This window comes from Conger conger, chromosome 1 (assembly GCF_963514075.1).
Source record: "Conger conger chromosome 1, fConCon1.1, whole genome shotgun sequence".
In the NCBI taxonomy this organism is placed as follows: domain Eukaryota; kingdom Metazoa; phylum Chordata; class Actinopteri; order Anguilliformes; family Congridae; genus Conger; species Conger conger.
This window is the reverse complement of record NC_083760.1, coordinates 52424580-52436811: the sequence shown is the minus strand read 5'-3', so window position 1 is coordinate 52436811 and position 12232 is coordinate 52424580.

Below are 12232 nucleotides of genomic sequence, written 5' to 3'. Positions count from 1 at the left end.
GGACAACTGTAGCAGCATAGATATAATTTGTATACAAAGCATTTTGACAATATGGAAAGAGCAGCTGCAACAGTTTTGAGGGCTTGGTTCTTTGGTCAGAACCAAGCAAATGCTGAATCAAGAGTGTAACCCCCTGTACCTGAAGGCCATTTTGGAAGAGTTTGGGGCCACTGAATTCAGCCACTCTTTCAATACAGTAAAGATATGAAGTCAATATTTTTTTCCCCGGGGAAAATGTAGTCATACAGTAATCAGTGCTGATTCTTCAGCTAATATCCCCCCATGTGGCGATATTCTTTAAGTTATGGTGTTATTAGGACAATACAGTAACACTCTGTGGAAGCACCAGGGACAGTTCACTGCCAAGTCACTGTCTCTCAGACACTTAGTTGAGGCCACATTCACCGACCCTCCTGTCTCTGGCTCCAAATGCTTTTCACTAGCCCTTGGGTCAGTGGGTGATGTAACAGGCACTTGGTTTATATTTTTTCTACAGTCTATGGTTTAGAAATGACATAAAGTATATGGGTGCAGTTTGCATGTTCACTCCATTTCATGTGCTGAGAATCTCTGCCCTGAGACATTACCTGATACATGCCTCCAATAAGATTCCTCCAACTACCCATTGCTCCATGGCTATTTGGCATGTATCAAATGAGCTATGCTTCTAATTCAAACACATATTCTAATCTCTAATCTCTGCATTTCTCAAAATAATTTATACCAAAGTCAAAAATAGCTTTAGGTGAAGCTTTTGGTCCCCTAAAATAGAGGGACTATGGTTGCATCCAAAATCAAATACTACACACTATACATGTATACTATCATTTGGTGTATAAAAGGCGGCTTTAGTATACCAGTAAAAAGTAAGATAGATTTTTGACACTACATCGTCATTGAACACTGACACTTTGAACACAGTGCGCGTTGATGTAGTTGATGTGACTTTGTGTAATGAAAACAGAAAAGAAGATTTAAAATGTAAATATATGCATTGATTTTAAGTACATTCCGCTAAGCAAAGGTAAAGGTAGTACATTAAATTGTTCAACTATTTCATGGCTTTGATTTGGGTGGTGACCTAGTGTAATGCACTATGGGATACCCATACCAGAATAGTGTCCAGTATTTCCACACTTTGATATTTCACTGACTGTAGTGTGCCATCCAGGTAGCTTTAGCACACTCTTTTATACAGCTACGGATTCAGACATACTAATGCGATTTTGAGCACAGACTATGTATAAAAAGGGATGTAATTCCTTCATGGATCACCTAATATGGAAGTAAATACCCTAAATTAAAGGTGACAATCTGCAATTTAACCTGGTTATGAATTGCTTCATTTCAAATCCAGTGTGCAGGAGTACAGAGCCAAAAGAACTGAAATTGTACCTCTGTCAAAATACTTACAGACTGCACTGCATACGTTGAAAAGGCTTCCTGCTACAATTGATCTGAATGTTCATGTCTTGTGCAGTTTTTTAATTTGGAACATTATGATGTTACATGACAATGATGATTAATGTTTCATGACATACTCATTCCGATCAAAATTAGAGTATTCAGCATATTACATTTTTGTGAATCTGCAATAAGATAAGATTGGATACAATCATATTCAATATTCATTATAATTGACTTACAAATAAATGCAAGAGTTAAGTGTGGTTCTTCACAAGCAGTTTGGCGAGTTCTGAAATCATCAGAATTAACTAGCCAAAATGTTGGGGACGAAAGAGCTTAACACTTGGATTTGCTTGCCAAGTAAAGAACGCATGTTGATTAAACCCAGACCTTTTATCTTCCACTGCCTTAAAGATCCAGAGTGTTGGTGGCATATCAAATTAAATCTGTTATGACGACATTAAGCACTTAGCAAGACCACAGCTCTTGTTTTTTTCAGTCCCTCTTTCCTCCCCTATTGAAGGAAGGTACGACTTAGACCCATCCCTCGCAAGACCGGAAACCTCAGCAGTCGTAACACAAACAGCATTGACGTTCCAAGACATGGCTGGGGTTTCTTGAAGGCTGAAACTACAACCATGGTTTTTGAGGGCAGTGGTGGAATCCTCTAGGCTAATTACAAGTCGGACATAACCTCAACAACGGAAGAAGGGTAGGTGGACACGTAGTGCCACGGAGGGAAGCTATCAGTGAGAAAGCAAGCAGGGGTCAGCTCAGCTGTGGTTTTGAGTTGTGTGTTCCTCCATGTACTAGGAGGGTGACGTGGGTGTCAGGAGGTAAACCAACCACTGCATAGCAGAAACCAAAAACCTGACCAAATCCAAACTTAAATCCACCCACTAATAACAAAAACGACAAACGCTATGCCCAGTGGTAGCTACTGTTTTCCAAGCTCTAGGCCTCAACTCAGAAAGAAAAACTCAAATATCAATGAATGATTTCTGTATGTGTACAGTAGACTCCTTTATTCACACCCTTGATAAAGATGAAAAAAAAACAATATAATACATACAAGTTGTGTTTTGTTCTCATTAACTGTAGAAAAGTATATATAAAAATGCATTGGCCCAAATGACAATCGAATGGTTCACCAATTATTTCCAGAAAAATCAAGAATCACAAATATTCACTCCTGCTATCAGTACATTGTGGTTCGTCAGCCATTTATTAGTTCTTTGGATGTTGTCCTTTTGGCAAACTGTTGAGCAAAAAGGGCTTATGTAAGTGTCTTGGTACATGAAATGTGTGATTCCATCTTTTTTAACAAGGGCAGCAGGACCTGGAGATGCAAAACAACCCCAATAAATTATACATCCACCACCATGTTTCAGTGTAGACATGAAGTGCTACATTATTTGCATTCTTTGGACGTCAAACATGCAGTAATACCCATGTCCAGAAAGCTCAATTTGCGTTGTAGAGACAATTTCAATTGTTGTTCAGGTGTAGTTTGGTATTCAAGATGTTGTATCTTCAATAGAGGCTTCCTTCTTGCAACTCGGCCATAAAAGCCATTGTCATACAAGCATCGGTGAATGGTAGCTTTGCACACCTTGCAACGTCTGCACCTTAACCACATGTGAATTGCTTGATTACCTAATTATCTTGATCAGGGCCAAATAATGAAAAAGAAAATATTTGTGCCAAGTCCTATCTTGCTCACTGCATGTATGTGTGTGACTGGTGATTAATATATTTTCTGTTGCTCTTTGTGTAATTTACACTCAGTGAGCACTTTATTAGGTAGACCTGTAAACCAGTAAACTCAGAAACTGCTGATCTCCTGGGATTTTCAGGCATAACAGTCTCTAGAGTTAGCAGAAAGTGGTGTGAAAAACAAAAAACATCCAGTGAGCAGTAGTTCTGCGGGCAGAAACATGTTGTTAATCAGAGAGGTCAGAGGAGAAGGGCCAGACTTGTCGAAGCTGACAGGAAGGTGACATTAACGCAAATAAGCACACATAACAACAGTGGTATGCAGAAGAACATCTCTGAACACACAACATGTCACCTGCTAAGTGGATAGGCTACAACAGCAGAAGACTTAATAAGTCTAAAAAATAAGCCTAATAAATACCTAATAAAATGCTCCCTGAGTGTATATACATTTACCAAGTGTCAAGTATCAGTCCTTTTCAGAAGGACAACTTCTGTGCTGGAAGCTTCCAGTTCTACACAGAAAAGTCAAGAGAATAAAAATAAGATTATATTATTTTGTATCAGATAAAAGACTATTCTGAGCAGTACAATAGTGCAAGGACCATGGTACCTGGTCCTTCATATTTTACATAGCTTTTGTTATCTCACCTTATCTGATGCCAGTTAATCCACATGATGTCCTGTTAACTGGTGAGACTTACAAAATATTATTTATTTACTTAGCAGATCTCTCATAAGCGATCAGAGTGTATGGACAGGAAGCTGTGGGTGACTATAGAGACTGTGTAGTGAAGTCTGTAGGGTGACTGACTCCCAGTCTCCATATGGCCAGTAACGGCCTGAATCGAAATTTAAATGGAACATTATATGACCTACCTTTGAAATAAGAGCCTGGATAAAATTATAGATTTGTCGGCCTTTGCTCTGCATGAAAAGGACATCTGAGTAAACTGCAAATGAAATATAGGGTAACTGAAATGCCAAATGCTGCATAACCTCCACTGGTAAATTGTCTGCGTGGCAGCAATGAAATTTGCCAAAAAAAAAAAGCTTGGATAGGATGAAACACTCTACCAATTCATGTGGGTAATGCTGGCCATTGGAAATCTGCACAAGATATGTGACCTTCTCAAGCTGTCCTCACTGTGCCCTGTGGTCTTCTTGAGTGCTCCCATTTTGGTTTGTATATTGTCTCTGATTTTTGGTAATTAAATTCTGAGACAAATTATGTCTGGGGAAGATGTAAAACTAGGTTCAAAAGACAAATCAAAATGTTGGTCTTTGTCTATGTACCCTTTACAAAAAGTTTGGAATCACTGAGAATTTTTTTTTTAATTTTTTAATTTTTTTGAACTGATACTTTTTTTCACCAACCTAGCATTGCATTTATCAGAAAATACAGCCAAAACATTGATAGTGTTCCAAATTACTATTACTGTTTTAAATAATTGTAATTTAATCTTTACATATGATTGCAAAGCATGCTAAGTAATCGAACTAATGCTAATTCTGTAGTAGAGAACCCACTCAATTATATTAAGCGCAGCTGAACAGAATTGCGCTGTTAATCTAAAAAATATCTTTCTTTCTAGCATTTCTAAAATTCAGTTTTAGTTTTAGAATGGCCGTAAATAAATAGCTTTCTCTGGATTAGCCTCAATAATTGTTGTTTGAGAGATGTTTTGAGCTATCGCATGGACGAGATCGCCAAGAAACTGAAGATTTCATACAACGGTGTGTGCTACTATCTTGAAAGAAGAGAACAAACTGGACAGAATGAGAAGTGGAAGGCACAGCTGTGCAAAAGGACATCACAGATATCTGAGTCTAGTTTGAGAAATAGACACCTCATAGGTCCTGAGGTGGCAGCTTCATTGAACAGTACCTGCCAAACATCCGTTTCATCTGCAAGTTGAGGGAAGATTCTGGGATGCTAGCCTTATAGGCCTTATTGTATTTATACTGTAAAATCTTTGTGTTCTTTTGCCCATTTTACCCTCTTCTTCTTTGCCAGTTCCAGAAGTGGCTTTTTCTTTGAAACTGTGCCCATGAGTTCTTGGTCTTTAGTTTAGTTATAAAATTGTGTCGCTTGTAGAGTGGTGTGACTGGAGTAGGCTGTGGTTTGAATCCGGCAGCAGACCTCTGACTGTTACAGTCGTGCCATGACTGGGATAATGCTACCAATGCAGTTGCTGTGGTTTTAGAGGGGGGAAATGGAGAGGAGTTCAGAGGAACAAGCTTTGCTGCCAAAAGTGATAGCCTCTTTAATATGGGACCCGGTCTCAAGCGGCCTGGAAGGACTGTCGATCATGTGATGAATGTTGAGGCGAGAAGCACAATGCTCAAAGCACGTGGTGCAGTAGGCACTTGGACTCGGTTATGCATAATAATGCATAATAATACAAACCATACATGTTTAAACACACCACTTAGCACTGTAATCATTAAACGCATGTTAAACATGTAGGATGTCTGCAACCTTGCCAGGAAGAGGATGCAAGTGCACATTGTCCCCACTGATGGTGAGGAAGGTGGTGAGAGAGGCCATAAAGAACCCAAGGGTCAAGAATTACAGAGATGGGGTCTCCAAATCACAAAGAGAACCATAAAACACCACCTCCATACCGACAAACTCTTTGAAAAGGGTGGCACAAAGAAAGCCCTTATTGGGTGCAATAAACAAAACCATGCATCTGGAGTTTTAGAAACATCATTGGAATTATTATTGGAAGAGAGTGGTATGATCAGATGAGACCAAAATTGAACTTTTTGGCGATACAGACCATCGACATGTTTGGCACAAAAGTGGACTGCATACAAGGAGATGCACCTCATACATACTGTCAAATTTAGTAGTGGGTCATTGATGTTTTGGGAATATCAATACACCATGGGCACCATATACAGTCACCTACAAAAATATTTGAAGAGCTGCATTCCTTTGTGTTTGCTATGCACTAAAGACAATTGAGTTTGAGGTCAAAAGATGTACATGAGATCACAGATTAAAATGTCATCTTTTATTTCCTGGAATTTTAATCTATATTTTAATCTTAATCAATTTAGAACACATCACATTTTGTCTCAGCAATGTTTCTTGTTGCCCAGATGTGTCCTGCAAATTGATTGGTTACATAATGAATAGTTCAGAATGTTTTAGCCTGCATTTGTGTAAAGATAAACCAATATGAAGGCAAAACTGCCTTTGGGAGAAATGCAAGCCATTTTGAGGCTTAGAAAAGTGGGGAAATCGAAAATCAGAGCCAGTGCACAAGCATTGGGGATGGCTTGTACAACAACTTGGAATGCCCTGAAAAAGAAAGAAACGACTGAAAAAAAGCTGTGAAGAAAAGTAAGTCGTAAGAATCAGAAGGAGAGATTACAATTTGCAATGAAGGACAGAGGTGGACTGATGAGACCAAGATGAACCTCTACCAAAGTGATGTAAAGGCCTACATTTGGAGAAAGAAGGAATCTGCTCATGATCCAAAACATAAAAGCACAATGGAGGAAATGTCATGGCTCGGGCTTGGAGTGCTTCTGGAGTGGGCTTAAGAATCATGATAGTAGTAGTAGGATGAATTCAGAAGTCTACAAAACATTCTGTCTGCCAACCTACAGAGAAATGCTTCCAAACTAATTGGGGTCATCATACAGCAAGACAATGACCCAAAACACACTGCCAACACAACAAAGGACATTAGAGAGAAAAAGTAGAAGGTTTTAGACTGGCCAAGTCAATCGACTTAACCCAATTGTGCAGTGAAAACATGGAAAAGCATCACAAAAGAAGAATGCAACAGTTTGATGATGTCAATGGGTCGCAGTCTTGATGCAGTTATTGCAAGCTACCAAATATGAAGTGTTATGTAATTTAATTTACTTAAATACTCTGTTCCAATACTTTTGCTCAACAACAAATTGGGTGGTCTGATACCAAAGGTGGTATGTTGTAAATAGTTTAACATATCTTGGTGTAAATAACAGGAAACGGTAGTTCTTTTAAACGTATTTACTAGCCAGCTAGCTAGGTACTGGGATTGTGTGGAATGTGTGGGTGATTGCCATTGGCTTGATTTGTTTGTTCAAGTTGTAATGTTAATGTAGCTAGCTAGTGAGTTTGGTTGATATATACTACCAATTTGTCTGGTCAGATTACCTGTGATCTGAAGTGGTCTGAACACACTTTAATGTGTGAGGATGGCTGAAAATTCTTAAAGGTACACTAGATAAGATTCTTGTGTTAAAACATTGTTACAAGACCATTGTAAATACCTTCCTACTACCGAAAAAGGCTCACTGACCTCTGCCTGTGTGTATAGTCCTTAAATTCGGGTTTCAAAGTGTACATTTGTCGGGCCATCACTCTGTATCAAAACATTGTACAGCTGTACAACAATTCAAGCTCATTGGTTGAAAATTGGTTCTAACTGCCACAGCCAATTGCCGCATTTATTGCTTATTATCCAATATTATCCTTATTATCCATTCAACACATATGTTTGTTATCCATTGTACCTTTAATGTCTAGCCACTCTTTGCCTACATTCAACCACTCAATACCTCTGTTTCTGGTTCTCTATGTTAGTTAATCCCACAGTTGATCTAATATTAAATGCTTATCTTGGTGGACCATGTTAGCTTATTGCTGTTGTCGCTACATGCATGGATAGCATTTTAGCTTCAGTATCTGCTGTAGCTAGCTAGCTAGGTTGCAGTCTGAACTGGTGGTATTTCACAAAGCAGGATTACTGCTCTGAATAAATCCATAATTCCCTAAACATGCTGCATTCTCCGGTCAGGGTTGTTAAAGAAATCAATCGTACTTGTAAGTACAGTGTTTTACTGATCATTATATTTTTAGCTCCTAAAGTGGTGAAGTAGCTGAATTGAAATAAGGCTGTTTATTGTAACATTAGTGGTTGGTAGCCTAGCTGGCTACTTAGGCTGACTGTACTGTAGAGTGGGTGACGGATAGACGTCACCTGATAGCAAGATATGGTGCAGTTGTGTTCCGACGTTACTTATTTTGAAACGTACCGATATTCCATGCAAGCCCAGTGTATTGAATGAGGTATATTGCCTCCATTGCCTCTCTCACAGATTGCCATGAGAATTAGCGGTCCGGTCACACAAGTTTTTGTGATTTACAGTATGTTATTTGAGTGATTTTTATCTGCATTATTTTATTTATGTAACAAACTTTGGCGCATGTGTTGCTAAAGAGTATAGTGTCTTATCAAAATGTGGGTGTGTGCTTAAAGAGGCGAGTGTGATGGCAACGCGGAAAATGGTTCTGATACGAGTAAGTGGCAAGTTAGGCCAACGATTTAAGTCATCTTCAGTTGTATTTATTAACAGAATGGAATTAAGGAGGAATTATTTTACAAACTCTTGCTTGTGACCCCGACTATGCTTTTGATTTTCTCTGCTGTGACCAGTTATCCTGTGCTCCAAGGTTGCCTATATTACATTACATTACATTATTGCCATTTGGCAGACGGTCTTATCCAGAGCGACGTACATTTAATTCGACTAAGCAGGAGATAATCCTCCCCTGGAGCAATGCAGGGTTAAGGGCCTTGCTCAAGGGCCCAACGGCTGTGCGGATCTTATTGTGGCTACCGGTCGGTGGTCTGTGGATTAGAACCACTGACCTTGCGTGTCCCAGTCATGTACCTTAGCCACTACGCTATAGGCCGCCCTGTTATCACCCTGCTGGCTGGGAGAGCACAGGAGTGGGGTACCGCAGTCTGGAAATCGGACGCTCAGGAGCGGCATGGCTTTGCCTTCTTCTCAGCTGCCATGTAGAGGGTGCTGCTCAAACGCTCCGATCCAGGCCACCACTCATCAGCTGTTCCGTCTACGGCCAGACAATCGCTCCGTTTCCGATTACTCTATTGAATTCCGGACTTTGGCTGCCTCTGCCGGTTGGGACAATGTAGCGCTACACGCCACATTCTACAATTCCCTGGTCACCGCCCTCAAACTGGATATCATCTGTACTGTCGAGTAAGCCTTAAGAAACCTGACAACACTCTGCCCAATTGCCTCTAAGTTCCTGAAAGGAGATGGCTGTCATTGTTGCAAGGGGTGGTTGCACAAAGTATTAAACCAGTGGTGCCCAATAATTATGAAACCTGTTTTTTGGGGGAATATTTTATAATTTGAAAAATGCAAGACTTTAACATGTAAATTACTTTACATGTTGGAAAAAATTAATGGTCAATAATGGTATAATTTTCTAGTTTGTATTTTGTGCATATTTATGAAGGGTGCCAATAATTCTGAACCTGACTGTATTTCTCCCAAGATCTTTTGCAGGAGATGCAGAGTTCACTTGGGCTGAGTTATAATCTCATAATAGAAATATGCTACGTAGAGGAGTGGGTTAAAATGCCTCCACAGTGATGTGAAACACTAAAATTATAGGAAGCATCGCTAAAGGTGGTACAACCAGGTTTAAGTTTTTTGTTTATTCAGGTTTCCTTGTGTAATATTACATTTTGTCTAAAGATCTGAAACCAGGACAGGAAAGGGAACTAATTTCAGCACACTACCACAAGCATATTGTATACTATATACAGGAATTTACACCCCTGAAGACCCATAGTATAATTCGGTGTCCTTTTGGAGTTTCCAAACCTGCCTAGGCATAGCTCAGAAAAAGAATATACAATACTCATCTTTGGTAGTACTGTCAACAGATTTGAGCCAGGATTTGTCCAGCATTGTGGCTACGGCCCTTATGTTTCTAAACTGGCCAGGAACAGCCACAAGCATTTGAATTCACTCAAAAATATTTAGGTGAGGTCTGTTACTTAGTTTCAGTAATATTTATAGTAATTCTCACAATTAAAACAAACACCCAAAGGTTACCTTTCAGAGGAGAAGATTTTAGTCAAAACAGTTCAAGAATAGTAACCAATGTATTTTCAGACTTATGTTAAAAAGGGGGGGGCTGCCAGGGGACCCCCTAGTTTGATCTCCAGTATTAAACTGCGATAACTAGATAAAATGTATCTAAGAGTTGTATCTCTCCCCTATGTTAGTGAACGGATTTGAGAATCAATGAACATATTTAAGAATCCAAAATGGGGAATAGTTATAAATATATAACTAAATAAAACAGACCACACTTTTAGCCAAATGTGGTAAAGTAGTTGTGCATATGTTACACCAAAAAATAGAATTTTAGGATTCAGGACATCAAGTCCATAATCAGTACACTACATATCATGTTTGCCATCTCCTAGGAACAGATTGCATCAAATTGGAACTGGGAGCATCATTTTTCATAACAAATGTGTAGTTCTGATTACTTGGTCACTGGACCAAAACTGAACCCATACAGTGAGAAGCAGTTTCTTATAAAAAAGAACATTACATATCCTTGGGGTCTTGTACTCTGAATTATATAATTTTGCAAACATGTGAAGACACTTAAACATTCTGACCTATGTATGACAACAGATAAGTTGTTTCTTTGTGCTTTAAAAGCAGTTAAATGCAAGGTGGGAACTACCATTCCTGGATAATCCACATGGCTTTAGCAATAATCATCGTCATTTATTCTGCAGAAGAGCTTTCATCACAAAACTGCCTACAGTGTAAATCAAATGTCATTCACCAGACAATGACTGATTTAAATGTACATATGCAGCAGCACAAACGTTACATGTCAACAAAACATATTTTTACATGATACCTGGTCCTCTTAAAATGGTTCTAAAATGTTTTATTTAAAATAACTATAGTTTATTTCAATAATAGTTCCCAAAAATATATTAGGAATCATTTTACAATAATGATTTTTCAGGCCGGTTTTTGTATAAGTAAACCCGAGTTTCAGGGGAGACAGATTAAAGTACTTTTATAAATATTATTACACGAGCCAGGTAATTGTTATGGCTAGTGTAGAATTTGAATTGAAGACACTGTGTTTGCTGCGTGCAGTGCATAGGGTGTGTTCATGTGGTCAATTATGTGGTTGATGGATTTAGTATGTAGCAAGTGAGGGTGTTGCCTCTGAGACACATCAATAAATTGGTTTGCATAATTTATGGGTTTCCCAAGAATAGTTAAAGTATTGAAGAAAAATATTCAGGTTCAGACACAAGCATTGCATTCCAATTACTTAATTTGAAATTCTAGGTATTCACAGAGGGTAATCTAATAGATCTCTAATTTGGTCTATTTGCAGTGCTGATTGCAACAATCAGTTTCTGGACTAAATCTTTTTGAGGCTAGTAATGTGCATTTCAGGGATTCTCAAAGCTGACATTTTGCATGTTTAAGTGTGAGCCAGCGAGAGGAAAACTAATGATTGAGCAAAAGTAAACACCTAAGGGAAACGGCTTGTTTTTTGTTTGTTTTATCTGTTTTGTGGTCACTGGGATGAATGTGTTTCCTATGCTCAGTGTTTGCAGGGCCAAACCTGCAGTAAAAGTCAGGTTTCAGAACGTGGTGAGCTGTTCCTTCACAGAAGCCACAATATACCATGGATATGTACCAACACAAAGCTACATGTACTGTACACATACTATAGGGCCAGCAGCTTCAGAGACAGCAGCTTCAAAGTAGAAGAGAGGGGCCCTTTTGAAGAGAGACTCACATTTGGAAGTATGTGTGGCCACAGGCCACCGTGTAGTCACAGTCCATGAAAGTTATTTTTAATCTCCCACTGAGGCACCTCAATTAATTGGCTAGTCTTTAGGCAAAGTATTTATGGCATTTCCTCAGCAAATAACAGCATCAGAGCTCACATCATCATGAAGTGGCCAACTGGCTAATGGCGCTGTGTTTCTGGCACAGTGCAGTGTAACTGAATATATTTGAATGTGATGTAGGAAGTATGCATTGGTTATATTTAAATTACAAACTGGCTTTATTCAGCATTCTTAATGCTGAATAAGAATGAATATACACTTACAGAGCACGTTATTAGGAACACCCGTACACCTACTTATTCATTCGATTATCTAATCAGCCAATCTTGTGGCAGCAGTGCAATGCAAAAAATCATGCAGATATGGGTCAGGAGTGCCATCTTCAGTTAATGTTCACATCAACCATCATAATGGGGCAAAATTTGATCTCTGTGATT